The 10365-nt window shown below is 41.8% G+C and overlaps 1 pseudogene; it reads left to right on the forward strand.

Annotated features, from left to right (window-relative positions):
- The first annotated feature begins 3899 nt into the window (after nt 1–3899).
- Nucleotides 3900–4961, forward strand: LOC141415558 (eukaryotic translation initiation factor 4E type 2 pseudogene; annotated as a pseudogene).
- Nucleotides 4962–10365: the final 5404 nt, after the last annotated feature.

The raw sequence follows: 10365 nt of genomic DNA on the forward strand, positions 1-10365 counted from the left end.
CAAATTGCAAGAATTCCATAAACAAAGAAAAGTAAAAATCAGGAAATCATAAATAACAAGTAAATTTCACTGGAATCAAAAGTAACAAGTTCAGAAGGTATTCAGGTGGTTAGCACGATGCATGAAAATATATTCTCCAAGGTTGATATCTAATTATTTCAGAACATAGACAGATTTCTACAAAGAAAAGAAAACAGGATGCATACATGCAAAGGATAGTAAGGATCTGATTTCCCAACAGCAACATAGACAAGAATCTTCCCAATTTTTTTTTTTTTTTTTTTTTTTGGTGTGTGGTGGGGGAAGAAGGGAGTACTGGAGGTGTAAGCATGAAACTCAAGAGTTCAAATCCCAGTTCCACCAGAAAAAACTGGAGTGCATTATAGTGCCCAGTGTAAGAAGTCCCTAAGGCAAGCTAAGAGGCTGCAGCACCCCCAGGTGAGTACAAACCCAAGAGCTGACTTGAAATCAGGGAAAATATCCATTGTGTTCCTCTGATACAGCTCCTCCAAGTATCAAGTACACTGCAGCAGAATCTTGGCAAAACTTCCCAACTTGCAGCTTCCCTTCCAAGAGAAAGAGTAGGGTGAAGGGTGGGTCTGATTCTCTGGTTTTAGTAGGGCTGTCCAGGGGACTGCTTTCTGTTTGTTCAACTAAGAGCACTGATAGGATCAGTATCATGCTTTACTTCCTTGGGGGATGCTGAGGAATAGGAGAGTTGCTACTTTGATACAGCACTGAAGACTGGATGTAGTATACAGACAGACAACAGGGGGAGCAAAAAAAAAAAAAAATGAGTTCCTTAACAAAATACCATGGGCAAACCTCTTTATGTGGAAATGACACACAAGTCCACAGATGTGTCTCTAGAAAAGGCTGTATTTTTCAAATGCCCAGATCACAATAAAAGATCACAGGCATAACAATTTAATATAAAGGTAAGAACCAATCATTGAAAATGTGGAAGTTTCTAGAAACCAACCCTAAAGAAATGAAGATCTGTGAATTACCCGACAAGAGATTCAAAATAACCATCTTGAAGATGTTTAGTGAGCCAAGTGCCGGTGACTCACCTGTAATCCTAGCTACTCAGAAGGCAGAGATTAGGAGGATCGTGGTTCAAAGCCAGCCACAGGCAAATAGTTCTTGAAACGATAGCTTGAAAAACCCATAACAAAACAAGGCTGGTGGAGTGGCTCAAGTGATAGAACACCTCCCTGGGAAGCATGAGTCCCTAAGTTCAAACCCTAGTACTACCAAAAAAAAAAAAAAAAAATTCAGTGAGCTACAATATACAGTAGGTAAATGAAACTTGAAAATACTGCATACGTGAACAAAATTAATATAGCAGCAAAGACAAACTATCACATCTCTTCAACAAAATTGGAGAAAAGGGCAGAACAGGTTCTGCCTGGAAACGAGGGGGATGGGGGGAGAAATGACCCAAACAATGTATGCACATATGAATAAAGAAAAAAAGATAAACGGATAAGCATTTTTAAAATTTTTTAAAGAAGATAAACTATCAAAAAACCATTCTAGAGATGAAGAATAACTGAATTGAAAAAAATTACAGGAATTTAACAACAGATTTACTCAAGAAAAATCAGTTAACATGAAAATGTGACATTTGAAATCATTGAGGTGAGGGACAAAGTAAAAAAGAAAGGAGAACATTGTTTAAAGGACTTCACCCTGATCCCAAAGACACTCTGACAGTTTAGAAAATGAAAACTATAGACCAATGTACAAAAATATTATCCAAAATCCTAAGGAAACCAAATTAAGCAGCACATTAAAAGGATGATACACCATTACTAAGTGGGATTTACTTTTTTTATTTTCTGACAGTGCTGGGGTTTGAACTCAGGGCCTCCTACTTGCTAGGCAGGCTCTCTACCACTTGAGCCACTCTGCCAGCCCATTTTTGTAATCGGTCTTTTTGGGATAGGGTCTTGCAGTTTATTGGGCTGGCTTTGATCTCTGCCTCATGAGTAGCTAGGATTACAGGTATGAGCCACTGGCTCCCAGCTAGTGGGACTTCTGAAAGGTGAAGATGCCCCAGCATATAAAAATCAGTCATGCCATCTACTACATTAACAGAATTAAATGAGGAAAAACAAGCATCCCAATAGCTCAGAAAATCACTTCCAAAATTCAATGACTTTTCTTAACACAAACAAATGAGAAATTCAAGGAAACTACCTCAACAGAGCAAAGGCCATGTATGAAAAGCCCAACACTCACAATGCTTAACAAGGAAAGACTGAATGAAGCCTTTTCCTCTGGGGTAAAAACAAGGAAGCCCACTTTCACCACTTCTATTCAATATTGCTCTTGAAGTTCCAGCCAGAGCAATTAAGCAGAAAAGAAAAAAAATAGGGCAAGGGTGTAGCTCCATGGTAAAAGCTCTTGCCTAGCATGTGCAAGGCCGTGGGTTCAATCCCCACACTACAAAAAGGAAAAAAAAAAGGCATTCAAATCAGAAAGGAAGAAATAAAGTTACCTCTTTGCATATAGCGCTTTTTTTTGCATATAACATAATCTGATTTGTGGAAAATAAGGTGTAGTGGCACATAGCTGTAATCCCAGCTGCTTAGAAGGTGGAGATCAGGAAGATCATGGTCTGATGCTGGCCCAGGCAAAAAAAAAAAAATGACACCTATCTTATCTGAAAAAATGACTAAAGAAAAAGAGCTGGAGGTGTGCCTTAAGTTGTAGAGTGTGTAGCAAGCACGAGGTCCTGAATTCAAAACAGTACCATTTGTAAAAAATGTGTCTGGGCACTGGTTGCTCATGCCTGTAATCCTAGCTACTCAGGAGTCAGAGATCAGGAGGAGCGTGGTTCAAAGCCAGCCGTGACAATAGTTCACAAGACCCTATCTTGAAAAACCCTTCACAGAAAAGGGCTGATGGAGTGCCTCAAAGTGAAGGCCCTAAGTTCAAGCCCCAGTACCACAAAAAAAAAAAAAAAAAATGTTGCTGGTGCCTCACACGTGTAATCCTATCTACTTGGGAGGCAGGGATCAGGAGGGTTACAGATCAAGGCACATTCTGGCAAATAGTTTGCTAGATTTCATCATCAAAATAACCAGACCAAAATGGACTGGAGGTGTGGCTGAAGTAGTAGAGCACCTGTTTTGCAAGTGTGAAGCCCTGAGTTCAAACTCCAGTCTCACAAAAAAAGGATTTTATGACTAATAAGTTCAGCAAAATTGAAAATGTAAGTTCAAAATCTTTTTTTTACCCTCAAAAATCAACATACAACAATAAATTGTGTTTCTACACAATGAAAAATCAAAAAAATTGAAAACAATTCATTATAATAGCATAAAATAAATAGAATGCAAGGCTTGATGTGACTCAGGAGCAGCACTTTTGCCTACCATGTGCAAAGCCCTGGGTCTGATCTCCAGCATGAGGGAAGGGGGAGGGTAAAATACTAAGAATAAACTTAACCAAGGAGGCAAAAGAACTGCTACACTAAAAACTGCTACATTGTAATACTGCTGTTGAAAGTTAGCAAGTAAGAAGTAAATGGAAAGATAGCCTAAATCTGTGGAGAGCATGACTTCACATTGTCAAAATATCCATAACTACCCAAAGTGATGTATAGATTGCATTACTAAGCACAAAATCCCAATTGCACTTTTTGCAGAAATAGGAAATTCTACAATTCTTTAAATCTCAGTGAACCCCAAATAGCCACAACAGTCTTGACAAAGAATCACAAAGCCAGAGGACTCGCACACACACGGTACAAAGCTGTGGTGATCAGTGTCCTGGCATAAAGACAAATAAATATACCAATGGAACAGAATAGACACCCCAGAAAAAAACCATCATAAACATCAAATAACCTTTGATAAGGGTACCAAGATCACATAATGCAAAAAGAACAGTCTTTCCTACAAACTGTGTTCAGAAAACTGGATATCCACATGAAAAAGAGTAATTTTGACCTTACACCATATATAAAAATTAACTCAAGCATTGCCACAGCAGCAGTAAGAGGATGAACAAGTTCTTCACCTTGAAAGATGATGACAGTGGGGACCATTATCAGAATGAAGAAAACAGCACACAAAAAGATGGTCAGAGGGAAAAAATGGAACAAGACAAGAGTCACAGCAGCACCCAGAGTATGGCTGATGCCCCTGGACTGAAAGAGAAATCTCCTATAGTATGACCACACTTTCTCTACTCCAAGAGGACCCGGGGCTGTCTCACCATCGCTCAGAGCTATGAACAGAATATCAAGCAGAGTGGCACTTTTGCTTCTGTGGAGCAGTTCTGGAGGTTTTATAGCCACATGGTACATCCTGGGGACCTGACAGGCCACAGTGACTTCCCTGTCTTCAGAGAAAGAATTAAACCTATGTGGAAGAATAATGCAAATAAAAAGAGTGGCTTTTTCGACTGCTGAAGGGTTTGGCCTCCCTTTGTTGGGAAAATCTCCTTCTGGCCATGCTGGGTCACGGCCTGTGGTTGGGGAGGAGAGCTGTGGAGCTGTGGTCTCTGTCCACTTTCAGGAGGACATTTTTTCCATAAGGAATAAGACTGCCATAAGCCACACAACCATAGCCTGAATCTGGGATACGCTCTGGCACGTGCTTAACCTACCTCCCAACACCATTATGGAGTACAAAACTCACCTCAACAGCATCAAAAGGCCAGGCAGGCTGGGCCCACAAAGGCTGCTTTTTCAAAACATCTGGGACACAATGGTTGAATCTGCCATGACTGCTCACTCTCTGCATGGTACCACCGTTGAAGCTTGTGTCATCAGAGCCTCTTGTTCTGTTGGTATGCCACGTAGAAGACCCTTCAGTCCTGGACAAGAGGAAATGAAGAGTAGCTGGGATCACAAGTAAATAGTGCTAACCTAAAAAAAAATTCAAACTGTATTAAAGACCTCAATGTAAGATCTAAAGCTGTAAAAGTAAAAAAAAAGGAGTGGAGAGGAGCTTCATGATATTGTATTCAGTAATGATTTCTTGGATATGACACCAAAAGCACAGACAACAAAAGCAAAAGTAGACAAATGAGAGGGGGAAAATATTTACAATTATGTACCTGATAACGTATTCAGTATTCAGAATATAAATAAAGAACAATATAACTGGGCACCGGTGGCTCATGCCTGTAATCCTAGCTACTCAGGAGGCAGAGATCAAGAGGATCACAGTTGGAAGCCAGCCCTGGCAAATAGTTCATGAGACCCTATCTCAAAAAAACTTATCAGAAAAAAATAGGGCTGGTGGAGTGGCTCAAGGTTAAAGCCCTGAGTTCAAGCCCCAGTACTGCAAAATAAATAAATAACAATATAAACAAATAAAGCAACAAGAAAACAATTCAATTTAAAAATTGGCAAAGAACTTGAACAGTCATTTCTCCAAAGAAATATTCAAATTTCCAGTTTTTGTTTTTGGTTATTTTTATGCCCAGGCCGGCCTGGACCTCAATCCACCTATTTAAGCTTCCTGCCTAGCTGGGAAGACAGACATGTACCACTGCACCCAGCTTTTATAAGTTGAGATGGGGTCTTGCAAGCTTTTTGTCCAAGGTGGCTTCAAACTGTGATCCTCCTGATTTCTGCTTCCTAAATAACTAGGTTTACAGGCTTGAGCTACCACACTGGGCTTCACGACGCTTCTTAAAGAATGAGAAGGCACATTTTATTCAGAGAAACTACTGAAATAGATACAGGGACTATATTGAAGTAGGGGAGAGAGATTAGGCTTACCTCTAAATGTAAGGAAAAGCAGAGATTTGCTAGCCACAAAGCAGAATGGAGGGTAGAAAATGACTAAGAGGAAATACCATGGGTAAGGGGGTCTGGCTAAATGGGCTTCACAGGAAGTCATGCCAGGACAATAGCTGGCAATGGTGGAAGATGAGAAACCCAATCAGATATTGATGGTGATGTGGCATCAAGAAGGACAATTCTAGCTAAACTGACTGAGCAGGGGTCCTGTTACAATTGGACAATACATAAACAAACACAGGAGCTCAAAAGTCAAGGTCTAGTTGAGAAAGGCCAGGAAAGAGAATGTTGTCAGTTAGCTGAGAGAATGAGTGGTAAAAGCAGACATAAATTCCTTGTTTCCAAACTTGGGAAATTTCTGTCTCATCATTTAGTTTTATGTTTGCTATAAGTTTCTCTTAATTTATCAAATTAGGAAGTTCACCTTTTCCCTAATTCCTGATAGATTTTTAAAATCAAAAATGAATATGGAATTTTGCCAAATAGTTTTTCTGAATGAATTTATATGGTTATGCAATATGTTTGTTACAGGATTTGGGACACTGGGTCCAGGGACCTGAAGGTTCTTGGTCTCATCAGAGAAAGAATTCAAAGGACAGGCACAGAGGGGACTTCAGTGGGAGATCTATTAACTCAAAGCAAATCTAAGTTTGCTCTCCTAATCAGAGGGTAAGCAGGCTTAAGGTGGAGCAGCTGTTCTGAGGCTCTCAAGACCTATGCCTTTATTGGGATTGCAGACATAGAGGTGGTCATTTATGGAAAATTGGGTAATGTGTCATTAACTTCTGGAGATTGGATTATGCGTCATCAACTTGTTCCACACATTGGGTGAGGGAGCCATTGACCTTGGATGGTTGGATGAGAGTTGTTTTTGTCCACACTGGCTGTAGGGGTTGTGGGTCAACAAGACCCTGTCATTTGTCACAAATCATTCCATTAATGTCAGTGGGCAGGATGTGATTTTTTTTTTTAAATCAACATTCATTGTTCTCAGTCACCAGGTTTTCTAATGCCTTGCCTAACTCCTATATCATGCTTAGCTTGGTAACATGGTATATTACATTGGTTGAGTTTTGAATATTGAATCAGCTTTTCATTTCCTTATTCATAGTTTGTAATTATTTTGTATCTTGTTGAATTCTTTTTGCTACTATTTGTTGAAGTTTTTTTTTTCCCCTCTATATTAATGACTGATTCTGATTTCTTCTCCTCCTCCACCCCTATTTCTTGTACTACCTTTGGTTTTGGTATCAGACTAATACTGGCTACATAATATGAGTTAAGATGTGTTTCTTTCTTTTATTCTGGAAGAACTTCTTTAGATATTTTTCATGCTGCTGTGTACTGAACCCATGGTAGGCAAGTGCTCTACCTCTGAGCTACATTGCCAGCTCAAGACTGTCTAGAATTTGTGATAATCTTTTTTTTTCAGTACTGGGGCTTGAACTCAGACCTTCACCTTTAGCCAAGGTTTTTTGACATAAGGTCTCTCGAAGTATTTGCCTGGGTTGACTTTGAGCCTCTATCCTTCTTCAGATTACAGATGTGAGCCACTGGCGCCTGGCTATTTGTGATAAATTTTAAATGCTTGTTAGAATTCTCCAATGAAGCCACGTGAGCATGAAGGTTTGTTTTTCAGATGTTTTAAATTATACCTTTAGTTATAGTGCTGAAGGACTGAAGGACAGACTGCAGGAGGTCCCAAAATGTGATAAGTGGTCAAGGAGGCACTTCTCCGCCATAGGAAACACCTGTTTGCATCTGAAAGGCATTTCCACCCTCAGGCAATGCAAAAATAGGCTATAAAACCCCACTCCCCATGGAGTCATCGACCCATGGGACCATATAAAACTGACCCATGGGATCACCAGTTTCCGGGTCCCCCTACATTCCCCGATATGCAGTCTTTCTCTTCTCTTTTCTCCAACTAAATTCTCTATAACTAAAATCTTTCCATCCTCTGCTGTTGGAGTCCGCCTGTGCTTTCATCCTCAGAGCAGGCTCAAGAACCCTGAGCACCTGAAATTCCTGTGGGTTTCATCCATGCATCATATTTGGCGACTAGGAAGGGACCAGCTGTCACCTGAGGTCAGTATAGGTTGTGCCAAACTGGGAAAGACTGCCTAGGAATGTGACCGTGAGTGTCCGGCACTCTGGTGGAGTCTGTTTTCCAGGCGAGGCCCCCCCACCACCACGGCCTAGCTATGGTGGAACTCTCAGGTTGACTTTTTTCTCTCTCTTGTTAAGGAGGGTTTCTTCCTTGGGAAACTGAGGAAAAGCTCCAAGCCCACTACAGCTGTACATCAGGCAATCTGAAAAAACTCAGAGGCCAGGTGGGGATTTATACTGCACTGCCAATGCTATGTGGGTGGAACCTGACTTCAGTGCACCAAGGCTTTTTCTTTTTTCCTCTCCTTAAAATGTTAACTCTCTCTTTCAAGATCTGACCAGCTTAAGGGGAGGTCCGAAAACAGCCAGTGGAAAGGAAAGTTTGTCTTCAAGCCACAAAAGATGTTCTGGCTGGGGCCCTTCCTGGTGTCACCCAAAGGCTGGAGATGTAACTTCCTGACCCGCCCTGAGGCTTCAAAGGTGGCTAAGTCTCAGACTCCTCCAGCCATGTCCACAGTAAACAAACAATCAGATCTCTTACGCTTCCTTCATGGTTTCCATGGCCCAAGTGGAGGTCACCTCTTGCTTCCAGTGCTCCAGTACTGCCTCTGGGCAGGATCGACCTGGACAGCAGGGATGATCAATAATCCCTCATGCGTTGAGCCTGGAAACTCTCTTTTTCCCCAACCCTTAGCCTCTCCTTCCCCTTTTCCAAGCAATTCAGGATGAGTGTCCACCTCCCCGCTTTTGCTCTAAATAGCAGTGAGCTTCTTTCTTCAGGGAGTTTGGAAAAAATCCTACAAGCACCAGAAAGTGATAGTCTCCAATTTAGGCTTAACTGTCTTTGTGAAGCATCAGGTTAACTGGCTAAACAGGTTCCGCAGCCTGCCCTCAGGGGAAAAAAAAAAAAACAGTTAAAAGGCAAAAACCACAGGTCTCCGTTTTTTGACCTTTACCAGAGCAAAAGCCTCCAGATGCTCTCTCTCTCTCTCTCTCTCTCTCTTTTCATTGAAAGCATATATGCCTCACAGGATACATTGGGGACAAAAGTCTACTTCATCAGGAGTCCCTATCCATGTCTCTACAGGGGTCCTCCTTCTGGCCATGCAAGCCCTCTTGGTTACTTTGATGGAGTTATTTTTTAATTACAAGCGTTCAGCTGGTGGAGGAGAACTAGGGCTACCTGAGTCGCAGGGTAAACAGGCAAGTCAAAATAGATGAGAGATTGGTCAAAGTATGCTTTCCTGATCCTGCATGCTCATGCAGCCATTTGAAAGAAAAGAAAAATGCTAACAAATAAAACCAGCTTCCCAGAGGGATAAAAGGGAGGCTACTTTAATAGTTTTAGGGATAACAGCATTAGTTGCAGCCCTTGCTGAAATCAGTTATGGGGTGACTGCCTATCATGTAACTGCAAAAAACCTAACCAAAGTGGTAGAGGACACCTCAGACTAGGTAGGCCTTGCCATTAAGGACATGCAAAGGTCTTTGTCACTCTTGCCTGTATGGTAATGGACCACCGCCTGGCCCTAGATTTTCTCTTGGCCAAACAAGGCAGAGTATGTGCCATTGCCAATACCTCCTGTTGCACATACATAAACACGTCAGGCATTGTAGAGGAACATGCAGATTACATTCTCCAACAGGCTAAATGGCTCCGGGAACAATCTCTTGAGACTCAGGTTCCTACACAGGTGTGGGACCAAATAAAATCCTGGCTCCCCTCCAGGTCTTGGTTCCTACCCTTTCTGGGGCCTATAGTTGCCATTATTCTCTTGCTTGTGTTTGGGCATTGCATTTTAAACTTACTTGTCAAGTTTGTTTCTTCTCGCCTAGAATCCATCAAACTACAAATGCCTCTGATGGAAATGAAAACAACCTACTATGGCAGTCCTCTTGACAACCCCTCTCATGGTCAGCCCTGATGCTGTGGGTCCCTTCATCGCCCCCTGTCAGGAGGAAGCAGTTGCTGAATAGACTTCGTTGTCCCTATCCCTAACTGCAGTTAGGGTGACCTTTGAGAGGGGGAAATGAAGGACTGAAGGACGGACTGCAGGTGGTCCCAAAAGGTGATAAGTGGTCAAGGAGACACTTCTCCTTCCTAGGAAACGAGACACTTCTCCTTCCTAGGAAACGAGACACTTCTCCTTCCTAGGAAACGCCTGTTTGCATCTGAAAGGCATCTCCGCTCTCAGGCAATGCAAAAATAGTCTATAAAACCCCACTCCCCACCCTGGCCCAGGGGATCATGGGTTTCCAGCTCACCCTGCATTCCCCAATATGCAGTCTTTCTCTTCTCTTTTCTCCAACTAAATTCTCTATAACTAAAATTTTTCCAACCTCTGCTGTTAGAGTCCGCCTGTGCTTTCATCCTCAGAGGGGGCTCAAGAACCCTGAGCACCTGAAATTCCTGCAAGTGTCATCCGTGCATCAGTGCTATTCAGCATTTCAATTTCATCTTCAAGCATTGAAGTTTGTACTTTAGGAGG

Source organism: Castor canadensis, chromosome 13 (assembly GCF_047511655.1).
Source record: "Castor canadensis chromosome 13, mCasCan1.hap1v2, whole genome shotgun sequence".
Taxonomy (NCBI): Eukaryota; Metazoa; Chordata; class Mammalia; order Rodentia; family Castoridae; genus Castor; species Castor canadensis.